General features: G+C 39.8%; 1 protein-coding gene across 4 annotated transcripts in view; it reads right to left on the bottom strand.

Moving 5' to 3' along the window:
- IST1 (IST1 factor associated with ESCRT-III) overlaps positions 1 to 12,724 on the bottom strand; it is a 35,809-nt gene extending 23,085 nt beyond the window's left edge. For 2 of the 4 annotated variants that reach the window (XM_008702393.2, XM_008702392.2), the window contains exon 1: positions 12,572 to 12,724. The gene's annotated coding sequence lies outside the window, so the exon portion shown is untranslated. The remainder of the gene's footprint in view (positions 1 to 12,571) is intronic. The other 2 variants (XM_008702390.2, XM_008702391.2) reach the window with 1 other exon arrangement.
- Positions 12,725 to 12,933: the final 209 nt, after the last annotated feature.

Genomic DNA, 12,933 nt, shown 5'->3' on the forward strand with positions numbered 1-12,933 from the left:
AGCCCCAGCGTGGGGCTCCTCACTCAGCAAGAATCCTGCTCCCCCTCTCCCTCTGTCCCTCCGTGCCCCCCAACTTGTGTGCTTTCTCTAAAATAAATACATCTTTTTAAAAAAAGGCAAGGGCCAGTTAAGCGTCTGCCTTCAGCTCAGGTCATGATCCCAAGGTCCTGGAATTGAGTCCCAGGTTGGGCTCCCTCCTCAGTCGGAAACTTGCTTCTCCCTCTCCCTCTGTAGCTCCCTTTCTGCTCCCCCTGTTTGTGCTCTCTGTCAAATAAAAAAATAAAAGCTTTAAAAAACAAAAAAGTGTTGGAAAGGATACGGAAAAAACTGGAGCCCCTGTGTACCATTGTTGGTGAGATTGTAAAGTGGAGTACCACTATGGAGAACAGTATGATAGTTCCTTAAAAAACTGAAAATAAAAAGACCATATGATCCAACAATCCCACTTCTGGGTAAATATCCAAAAGAACTGAAAATAGGATTTCAAAGAGATATTTGCACACCATGTTCCTAGCAGCATTATTCACTATAGCCAAGAGGTGGAAGTAACCCAAATGTTCACTGACAGATGAATGGATAAACAAAACATGCCGTTTATGTTTGTTTATGTATTCTGATACACATATAATAGTAAAGTCTGAGTCCATGTTGTAGCACATAACAGGATCTCCTTCCTTTACAAGGCTGAATAATACTCTATTAGTATATTAGTATTTAATAAAATGTATGCCTTAATGTGTAAGATAAATGTATACATATACCTTAGGATCTGGCAATCCCATTCCTGAACATATACCCTCAAAGAAATTTGTACAAGGGCCATGAAGACACATGCATAAGCATCCTATGGTAGGAAGGAGGTGACAGAATACCGTTATAAGAGGACAAATAAAATAAAATAAAAATAAAAATTGTTCGTTATAAGAGGACAAATAAAATTAACAGAAGCATACAACAGACTACTACGCAGCAATCAGAATTAATGAACTAACTATACTTAGAGCAATATGTGTAGTCCTTAAAAAACAGAACCAAGAGAGTGCCTGGGTGGCTCATTCAGATGAGTGTCTGACTCTTGGTTTTGGCTTAGGTCATGATCTCCTGGATGGGTAGATCCAGCCCCTCATCAGGTTCCGTGCTCGGTGGGGTGTCTGCTTGAAGATTCTCTCCCTCAGCCCCTCCCCCACCCAAAGTCTCACTTTCTCAAATACATAAACCTTAAAAAAAAAAAAAAAAGGAAAAAGAAATAAAAGATACAAAGAGGGAACAAACAGAAACCTTAGAATTGAAAAAAACAATAACCAAGGTAAGAAACTCACTGATGGCCTCAATAGCAAAATGGAAATGACAGAGGAAAAGAGCCAGGGCACTTGAAGATAGATTAATAAAAAGTATCCAATTTGAAAAAGATTTTTAAAAAAATTGAAAATGTGAACAAAGTCTCAAGAGATCTGTAGGGCAATAGCAAAGGATCTATTATTTGTGTCCTCAGAGTCCCAGAAGTGTGATACCAAAAAAATCATGAAAACCTAGAGGCTGAGGGGGCACCTGGGTGGCTGGATCAGTCAGTTAAGTGTGCAACTCTTGATTTTGACTCAGGTCACGATCTCAGGGTTGTTATATCAAGCCCTGCATAGGGCTCCACACTCAGCTGGAGTCTACTTGAGATTCTCTCTCTCCCTCTCCCTTTGCCTCTCCCCCCCACTTGCATGCACACTCTCTATAAAATAAATCTTCAAAAAAGAAAACTATAGGCTGAAAACTTCCCAAATTTAGCAAATGGCATAAATCTATAGACTGAAAAAGCTTAGGGAATTCCAAACAGAATAAATCCAAAGAAATCTATGCACAAACTAATCATCATAAAAGTGCTGAAAACTAAAGATAAATCTGTAAAATACTGAAAGCAGCCAGAGAAAAAAATGCATTACTTATAGATAACCTATTCAAATGACTAAGAATTTCACATCAGAAATCACAGAGGCCAAAGAGAAGTGGAACAGTATTTCTAAATTGCTGAAAGAACAGTTAAGCAGGAATTCCATATCCACTGAAACTATCTTCAGAAATGAAGGTGAGATAAGGTCTCTGAAGGTCATTCTCAGATGAAGGAAAACTAATAAAAGAAGTTGTCACCAACCTGCTCTTAAGTTTTCCAGGCAGAAGGAAGTGATACCAGAAGGAAATCTGGACTATTAAAGGAAGAAATGGAAAATATCTATAACTTGCATTACAGATATAAATATCTGGGAAATATAACAGATGACTCTTCTCTTGAGTGTCTTAAAATGCATTTTTAATAGTTAAAAGCAAAACTAGTAACACTGTCTAATGGGGTTTTCAATGTATGTAGATAAATACATAAGATAAACATAACATAATGGGATAAAGAGGGCAGGGTAAAGTGATCGATATGATGTTTCTATATTCTACAGGAAGTGGTAAAATACTGACCGTAGGTACACTGTGAAAGTACATCTATTGTAATCCCTACAGTGACCTGTAAAAGATACGACACAAAAAACAAAACAAAAACCAAAAAAACTCAAGATTTTTTTTTTTAAGATTTTATTTATTTTTATTTGACAGAGATAGAGACAGCCAGTGAGAGAGGGAACACAAGCAGTGGGAGAGGAAGAAGCAGGCTCCTAGCGGAGGAGCCTGATGTGGGGCTCAATCCCATAACGCCAGGATCACGCCCTGAGCCGAAGGCAGTCGCTTAACCGCTGTGCCACACAGGCGCCCCCAAAAAAACCTCAAGATTTTAAACTAGAATACTAAAGTGTTCAAATAACCCAAAAGAACCAAAAGCAGAAACAGAAATGAAAAAGAGGAACAGAAAACCTAATAAAATGGTGGACCTAATTTCAAATATAGTAATAATTACATAAAAAATTATATAGAAATGGTCTAAAAACAATTTAAAGACAGACTATCCAAAAAAATGGTCCATCTATATACTATCAACAAGAAACTCACTTCAATATAATGAGTATGTTTAAAGTAAAAGGATGAGGGGTGCCTGAGTGGCTCAGTGTGTTAAGCATCCAACTCTTGATTTTGGCTCAGGTCATGAGATCAGGGTCGTGAGATCAAGTCCTGCACTGGGCTCCGCATTCAATATGGAAGGTGCTTGTCCCTCTCTCTGCTCCTCCCACCAGTCACACACACACACACACACACACACACACACACTCTCTCTCTCTCTCTCTCTCTCTCTCTCTCTCAAATAAATAAATAAATAAATAAAATCTTAAGTGGTGCCTGGGTGGCTCACTCAGTCGGTTAAGCACTTGCCTTCGGCTCAGGTCATGATTTCGGGGTCCTGGGATCAAGCCCCACATCAGGCTCCCTGCTCAGCAGGGTGCCTGCTTCTCTCTCTGACCTTCCTCCTTGCTTGTGCTTTCTCAAATAAATAAAATCTTAAAAAAAAAAAAAAAAGTTGGGGCACCTAGGTGACTCCTGGGATCAAGTCCCAAGTCAGGCTCCCTGTTCAGCAGGGAATCTGCTTGGTCCTCTCCCTCCACATCCCCCGCCAATGAAAAATGTCTATCACACACTCATCAAAAGAAAGTTGGAAGTTCCATTCCTCTACCCATTTCAGTACAAGCTTCCAGTTATAAAATAAGTCATGGGGATGTAAATGTACAAATTAGTTAATAATACTGTACTGCATATTTGAAAGCTGCTGAGAGGTCTTAAACATTTTATATCGCACACACACACAAGTTCTTATCACTAGAGAAAAAATGTTAACTATGGTGATGGATGTTAACTAGTCTTATTGTGGCAATCAATCATTTCACAATATACACAAACAGCTAATCATTATGTTGTATATCTGAAACTAATATGTTTTATGTCAATAATAACTCATTTTTTAAAAAGAAGGTAAAAGTTAATTGGAGGGGCTATATCAATGTTAGACTAAGTAGATTTCAGAACAAGGAAAACCAGGGATAAAAAAGAAATATTACATACTGCTATAATTATATAATGATAAGAGTGAATTCACCAAGGAAAGATAATTCAAATAATGAATGCACCTAACAAAGAGAGCTTCAAAATGTATGAATCAAGAACTGACAGATAGGAAAGGAGAAATAAACAAATCCCTAATTAAAGCCGGAGACTTCAACATGCTTTCACCAGTAACTGTTCAAACTGGTAGATTATCAGCAAGGATATACAAGAACTGAACACCACAACAACCAAACAACCGACTATATCTCAATGATAGTTACAGAACACTCCACTCAACACAGTAACGCACATGGAACACACCTGAATGTACACCATATCCCAGGGTAAAAAACAACCTTAACAAAACAGAACGGAAGTCACACAAAGCATGATCTTCAACCATATGGAACTGAACTAAAAATCAGTTAACAAGATAGCAGAAAATCTCCGAACACTTGAAAATTAACACACTTCTACATAATCCACGGGTCAAAGAGGAAGTTGCAAGCAGGAAAAAAATGTTTTAAAGGTTTGAACTGCAAGAAAAAGAAAGTATTGTAACTTGTGGATGTAGTTTAAAAAGCAGTACTTAAGGGGAAATTTACAACACTAAATGCTTATATTAGAAAAGAAGGTCTCAAATTAGTAATCTAAACTTCCACCATAAGGAACTGTAAAAAGAACAATATTATAGCCCAAAACAAGCAGAAGGAAACAATAAAAAGGCAAAAATCTATAAAATTGAAGAGGAAAACTAGAGAAAAAAATCAACAAAACCAAATGCTGGTTATCTAAAAAAAATTTTTTTGGTAAGAATTTATTTCTTTATTTGAGAGAGAGCAAGTGAGAGAGAGCAGAGCAGGAGGGAGGGGCAGAGAAAGAATCAGGCTCCCCACTGAGCAGGTACCCAGACGCGAGGGTCGATCCCAGCACCCAGAGATCATGACCTGAGCAGAAGGCAGATGCTTAACTGACTGAGTCACCCTGGCAACCCAAGATTTAGAGCCCCTTGTGTTAGGTGGGATCCCAGCTCGGTGGGGAACCTGCTTCTCTCTGACCCTTCCCCCACTCATGTGCTAATAAATGAATAAAATCTTTTTTTTAATTTATTTATTAGGGGGGTGGTGGGGAGAGAGCACAGAAGTGAGGAGAGCAGACTCCCTGCTGAGCAGGGAGCCTGACATGGGGCTTGATCCCAGAAGCCTGAGATCATGACTTGAGCTGAAGGCAGTCTCTTAACCCACTGAGCCACCCAGACGCCCCAATAAATAAAATCTTTAAAAAAAATTGACAAATCTTGGGGCAACTGACTCATTCAGCAGAGCATATGACATTTGATCTTGAGGTGGTGAGTCCAAGCCCCATGTTGTATGTAAAGATTACTTTAAAAAACTGATAAGTCCATAGAAAACCGGCAAAAAAAAAAAAAAAAAAAAAAAAAAGGGAAACAACTAGGAATGAAGAAGGGAATTTCATTACAGATCCTAGAGACATTAATTAAAAGGGGACAGTATCAACTTAGACCTATAAATTCAAACAAGAATGGAGAAATCTCTTAACTCAACTTACCAAAACTGACACAAAGAAATAGTAAATGTAATTACCCCACATATGTAACAAAAACTGAATCTAAAATTAAAAACCATTCCAAAGGAAAAAAAAAATTCAGGCCCAGGTGGCTTCTCTACTAAACATTTAAGAAATTCTATCAATCAATTACAGAAAATTAGTACATTATATGAACCCTCACACACTTAGTAAGGCTGGTATGAGAATTAAATGATAAATGGACTTTTATGTGTTTTAGGTTGAAATAAAATTTTAAGGTATGCTTTGTATCTTTTCTCCCCAGCTTTACCTTTTTTTCATTAACCTGTTTCAAAGTCACTGAAAGACTTCAAATGTATATAATCAGTATAGCTCACTGAAGTCAGGTTTTTTTTCCTTTTTTTTAATCAAACACTATTTCTATGGTTCCATTGTTATTCCCACATTGCCTAGCACAGTGCTTTGTACAAATCTGTCACTACTGTTAATCAGTAAGAAATTTAAATAAAAATAACATTTTTTTTAATTCCACTTCAATAATTCAATTTTGTTTTAAATTTAAGAAAAATAACTGGCCCAAGTATTTTGTTAAGTTTTCAGGATTTTCTTTCTTTTTTTTATTAAGTTTTTAAATTTATTGTTTTTAGTAATTTCTACACCCAACCTGGGGCTCAAACTCACAACCTGGAGATCAAGAGTTGCACGCTCTTCTAAGCCAGCCAGGCACCCCTAAATTTCGAGGATTTTCAATTTCCAGAAATTAGATTTGTATTCCACACAAAAAAAGGAATCGTTAAAGACAATGACATGGGGCGCCTGGGTGGCTGAGTCGGTTAAAGGTCTCATCTGCCTTCCGCTCAGGTCATGATCCCAGAGTCCTGGGATCAAGCCCCCGCATCCACCTTTCCGCTCAGTAGGGAGTCTGCTTCTCCCTACCGCTTGCAATCTCTCTCAAACAAATAAAATCTTTAAAAAAGAAAAAAAATAAAGACAAAGACATTAAACCACAAAGGTAGTAACTAAAGATCTATCCTAAATATCAATATATGAAATAAATCATTAGACCCCCAACTAGTCTAATACAAAATACCAACTTAATTACCATTTCAGGATTTGAACCTGTTTCCAAAGCTACCATAACCTTTGTACCTGGCATGATTAGGAATATTAATCTGGGGGCGCCTGGGTGGCACAGCGGTTAAGCGCCTGCCTTCGGCTCAGGGCGTGATCCCGGCATTCCGGGATCGAGCCCCACATCAGGCTCCTCCGCTATGAGCCTGCTTCTTCCCCTCCCACTCCCCCTGCTTGTGTTCCCTCTCTCGCTGGCTGTCTCTATCTCTGTCAAATAAATAAATAAAATCTTTAAAAAAAAAAAAAAAGGAATATTAATCTGAAAGTTAATAAAATATTCTGGTCAAATTACTGTTTTATACATACACAAACATCTATATACTTAAGACAAACATGAACAAATGTATATATATGTAAATACGTATATACATGCAACATGCTAATATTTTCCAGTACCTCATTTAAAATTCCTTTTATGATTCAGAGGTCATTCTAAGATATTATGCCTCAACATGTTTACTGTTAGTTAAGCGCCCTTCTATCAAGCACTGTGCTAAGCCACCACGGACATTTAGATAAGGCCTCACCCTAAAGCTTCAAACAGCTCACAATCAACACCTTTTTTTTTTTTTCTAAGATTTTATTCATTTATTTGACAGAGAGAGAAAAGAGGGGGAGCAGCAGGGAGAGAGAAAAGCAGCTCCCGTGTAGCAGAGAGCCTGACGCAGGATTCAATCCCATGACCCTAGGATCATGACCGGAGCCGAAGGCAGATGTTTCACCAAGTGAGACACCCAGGTGCCCCAAAGAGCTCATAATCTAATGAGAATGACATTGAAAAAAAAAAAAAAAAACCTGTAAGACACGTAAACAACTATAACAAACCCTATAAAATGATTACGAACTAGTGATTACAAAACTAGTTCTTAGTATTCTATCTAGTTTATATATAGATAGGCATACCTCTTTTTACTGCACTTCTAAGATACCGTATTTTTTTTTTTAAACAAATTGAAGGTTTGCAACCCTGCATCAAACAAGTCTATCAGCACCATTTTTCCAAGAGCATTTATTCACTCCACGGCTGTGTCACATTTTGCTAATTCTCACAATATTTCAAACTTCTTCATTACTATTACATCTGTTACAGTGATCCATGATGAGTGACCTTTGATGTTACTATTGGAAAATTGTAACTGGGGTGCCACCAACAACTCACTAATGTAAGACAATGAATTTTGTTGATAAATGCGTATATTCTGATTGCTCTGCCAACCAGCCATTCCCCCATCTCTCTCCCATTGCTTAGGCATCCCTACTCCCTAAGAAACAAGAAATGAGGCCAATCAATAATCCTACAATGGCCTCGAAGTGTTCAAGAAAAAGAGTCACACATTTCTCACTGAAAATCAAAAGCTACAAATGATTAAACCCAGTAAGGAAAATACATCAAAAGCTGAGACAGGCCAAAAGCTAGGCTTCCCGCACCAGTTAGCCAAGTTGTGAATGCAAGGGAAAAGTTCTTGAAGAAAATGAAAAGGACTACCCCAGTGAACAAATGATAAAGCGAAAACAGCCTTTCTGCTGATATGGAGAACATTTTAGTGGTCTGGATAAAAGATCAAACAGCCACAACATTCCCTAAGCCAAAATCCAATCCAGAGCAAAGTCCTCTCTTAATTCTACAAACAGAGAGGAGAGGAAGCTGCAAAAGAAAAGCTTGAAGCTAGCAGAGGTTGATTCATGAGGTTTAAAGAAAGAAGCCATTTTCTGGGGTGCCTGGGTGGTTCAGTGGATTGAGTATCTGCCTTCGTCTCAGGTTGTGATCTCAGGGTCCCAGGATTGAGCCCCACATCAAGCTCCCTGCTCGCTCTCTTCCCTTCCTGTGCTCTCTCTAGCTCTCTCTCCTCTCAAATAAAATCTGAAAAAAGAAAGAAGCCATTGTCCATAGCATACAAGTGCAAGATGAAGCAAGTGCTGATGCAGAAGCTGCAGCCAATTATCCAGGTGTAGCTAAGATAATAAAGGTGGCTATACTAAACAACAGATTTTTTTTTTTTTTTTTTTGACAGAGACAGCCAGCGAGAGAGGGAACACAAGCAAGGGGAGTGGGAGAGGAAGAAGCAGGCTCCTAGCAGAGGAGCCTGATGTGGGGCGTGACCCCACCGGGATCACGCCCTAAGCCGAAGGCAGACACTTAACGACTGCGCCACGCAGGCGCCCCAAACAACAGATTTTTTTTAAGGGCTCCATGCTCAACACAGAGCCCAACATGGGGCTTGAACTCATGACCCTGAGATCAAGACCTGAGCTGAGATCAAGAGACAGATGTTTAACCGACTGAGCCACCCAGGCCCCTCCCAAACAACATTTTTTAAATGTAGATGAAACAGCCTTATACTGAAAAGAGATGCCATCCAGGACTTCCATAGCTGGATAGAAATCAACACCTGGATGCAAAGTTTCAAAGGACAGGCTAACTCTTGTTAGGGGCTAATGCAGCCTGTGACTTTAAATTGAAGCCAATGCTCATTTATCATTCTGAAAATCCTAGGGCCTTTAAGAATTATGCTAAATATACTCTGCCTGTGCTCTATAATGAAACAACAAAGCCTGAATGACAGCACATCTGTTTACAACATGGCTTATTGAATATTTTAAGCCCACCACTGAGAACTTCTACTCAGAAAAAAAAAAAAAAAAAAAGGATCCTTTTACTGTTCATTGACAATGCACCTGGTCACCCAAGAACTCTGACGGAGATGAGATTAACATTGTTTTCATGCCTGCTAACAAAACATCCATTCTGCAGCCCATGGATCAAGGAGTAACTTCAACCTTCAAGTCTTACTATTTAAGAAATATATCTTATATGGCGAGATGCCATAGACAGTGATTCCTCTGATGGATTTGGACAAAGTCAACTGAAAACCGTCTGGAAAGGATTCACCATTCTAGATGCCATTAAGAACATCTGATTCATGGCAAGAGGGCAAAATATCAACATTAACAGGAGTTTGGAAAAAGTTAATTCCAATCTTCATGGATGACTTTGAGGGGTTCAAGACTTTAGTGAGGAAGTAACTATACATGTATAAATAGAAAAACAATTAAAATTAGAAGTGGAGCCTGAAGATGTGACCTTGATGAGAAGTTGTTTCTTATGAATGAACAAAGAAAGGGGTTTCTTGAGATGAATTCTACTCCTGGTGAAGATGCTGTGAAGAACGGTGAAATGACAACAAAGAATTTAGAATATTACATAAACTTAATTGATAAAGCAGCGACAGGGTTTAAGAGGACTGACTCAAATTTGAAAGAAAGTTCTATGGTGCATAAAATGTTATCAAACAGTATCACGTGCTGAGAAACTATTCATGAAAGAAGTCAAATGATGCCAAAAACTATTATTTTATTTTAAGAAATTGCCACAGCTTCAGCTTCACCCAGATCGGTCAGCAGCCATCAACAGGCAGCGAAGATCCTCCACCAGCACAAAGTTACAACTGCTGAAAGTTCAGATGATGGTTAGCCTTTTTTTAGCAATATTTTTAAATTAAGATACGCACGTTGTTTTGTCAGACATAATGCTACCACACACTTAACGGACAATGTAGTACAAACATTAATTATTATATGCACTTTGTAAACAAAAAAATTCAGGGGTGCCTAGGTGGCTCGGTCAATGGGTTAAGCATCTGCCTTTGATCACTGGCTCTCTACTCAGCAGGGAGTCGCTTCTCCCTCTCACTCTTCCTCTGTGCTCTCCCTCTCTCTCTCAAATAAATAAAATCTTTAGGAAGGAAGGGAGGGAGGGAGGAAGGAAGCAGAGAGAGAAAAGATCAGATCCTGAAGTCCTAAGAGACAAGCTTTAGAGTATGTAGCTCCAAAAATGCCAAGTGGGGAAGGGAGGCAGCAGAGTCAATAGTGGCTAGGATGATATTACGCAGTATAAAGGAAAACTTCTGTATTTGAAATGTATTATTTTACGTATCTTGAATACTTCTTCCTTATAAATGACATGAACAGATTTAGGTATGACCACTGTAATGCAGCTATGAAGATGTGACATAAGAGTACAAACAAGCCAGAAAGCATTTCCAAGTTAATACAGTCCAATCCTTAAAACCTCTGATTTACAGAATGCCAACTTTACTATATTTTCACACTGTTAACTGTTAATTAAATCTTCACTGACCAAATTAATCAAGATTAAAAAGTTAATAAAATGAAGGGCAATAAGACCAGTAGCATGTGTAACTTTCAAGTAAAGTACAGACTACAGAAAGCAAAGACCATCAAGATATTCTGGAAGAAGCTATAAATACTGAAATGTGTAGGCATTATCAAAGTATTTTTGTTTTGTTTCAATAAATATAAAAAAAAATTACAGAAAGGTCATTGGGTATACGTTTTACCAAGAGTTTTTCCTCATATTTTTACACAGTTGTAATCATGGACTCTGACACTACGGAGTCCTTTTATCACGTGATATAATATGTTAAGTTATAGTCTTCAGCTTTAATGGCTGCCTAATATTCCATAGTAATTTTTAAATTATTTCCCAAACTTTGACATTTGTCATATAAATAATGCTGAAATTAGTATTCATATGCATACTACTTTTCCTATATTTGAAATTATGTCATTAGACTACATCCTATCTTCTAGTTTTATCTTTTAAATCAGAATAGACTACAGACAGCTGGGACTTGATTCTAATTTTAAAGGAATGAGAATTTAAGTAGACTGGGGATTCTGAAGGCTCCTGATCACGTAAAAGCCCACAGGCACAGTAAGAGAGGAAAATACATTTGGACAAAACAGTAATAGTACTTTATGAACGAATTTAGAAACTGGGTGACTTTAAAATACAATGGTAACATTAAAGTTTCAAAACACTCTTTTAACTTCTAAGAAAAGGGTATTACCAAGTCTTTTATTCCCTGAAGATGTGATTCTGAGAAAGTTGTAAAAACAAAATTTCCCACAGACTACCGGATTGTAGGTGAAAGAGTCAAAAGGCTTCTACGTGTATAAGCACCCACTCACATATATCTCAACTAATGTTTGGTTAAACACATGCACAAGAAGAGATATATTCAAAATTGGCCCTGAACTGATCGATGTTGAAGCTAGATGAGGGAATTCATTCCACTCTTTAGTCTGCATGAAATTTTAACTGCAAGTTAAACGCGTAATGCAAAACAAAAAATTACAATCCCTGAAAAGAGTTATTTATGAGCGGCTTTTAATTTTACTACCGCAGAGAATGAAAGCGGCTGTGTCTTTCCTACTGGCTAATTGTGGATCCCGATACTGGCAAAAGTTTACGCTGCTGAGTTTAAAATCTTCAGCTCCAGCACCCCGAAGAGGAGCTCTGAGAACACAAAGAAGGAGAAAGGCAAGGACAGGGCCTCAGGCTCTTCACAAGGTCTCCCATATAAGACACGGAGGAGTCTTCGAAAAGGGGCAAAGGCCGCTGCTCGCTTAAGCTAAAGAGAAAGCCAATTTCCTCCAGCCAAAAGGGGCACCACCTCAGGAGGCCGCCCCGCCAGGTAGAGGCGATCTGACTCTCGCAGTCAACTCAGACCCCGACCTTCCCGAAGTCTCTCTGGACCAGTAGAAACGGCACACGGGTGTTACCGAGACCGCAGGCCGAGCCCGTCACCAACAGAAGCCGGAGCCGAGGCCGCTGCATTTCCGCCTCGGGGAAGAGACCTCGAGGCAGGAAGGACAACAGGAAAGTTTCGCCGCCTCAAGTAGCCAGGACCAGCGGTACCCAAGCGGCCCTGCCACGCCCCCAACCCCGGCCGCAGGCGGCCTCCAGCACCGCGGACCTCCGGCCTGACCCCAAACCCAGGATCCTTCCCTTTCTCCTCACCGGCCACCTCACGGTCGTCCGAACCCCAGACTAGGGGCTTCTAAATCCAGAGCGCAGTGCGAGGAGAAAAACAGAGACCCTTGACGTTAAGACTGCCACACTCACCTGGCTGAATCCAGGCGTGAAAACGGCTGAGAGGAACTCGGCACGTAAAGCACAGCATCCAAAATGGCGGTTTTCTCAGCCTCAGCACAAGCAAGCGCGGGCGGAGGGATCTGCAGGGCCAAGTTAGCCACGCCCTCCTTCCCAGAGATTGGCTGCGCGCCCTTCGCTCCCGGAACTCACGTCCACAGGGGCTCGAGGCTCCCTCCTTCAGCTCCCTTCGGAGCCGAAGCGATGGGGACTACTTCCCGCGGCGGAGGCATGGATGGTGACGCGTTAACACGTCACTCCACCTGCGTTATCGTCACCTGGTAGAGGCGCACCCTGGATAGGGGAAGTCTTTCCCTGGGCGCGGAGAGGCAGAC

Source organism: Ursus maritimus, unplaced genomic scaffold (assembly GCF_017311325.1).
Source record: "Ursus maritimus isolate PB19 unplaced genomic scaffold, ASM1731132v1 scaffold_19, whole genome shotgun sequence".
In the NCBI taxonomy this organism is placed as follows: Eukaryota; Metazoa; Chordata; class Mammalia; order Carnivora; family Ursidae; genus Ursus; species Ursus maritimus.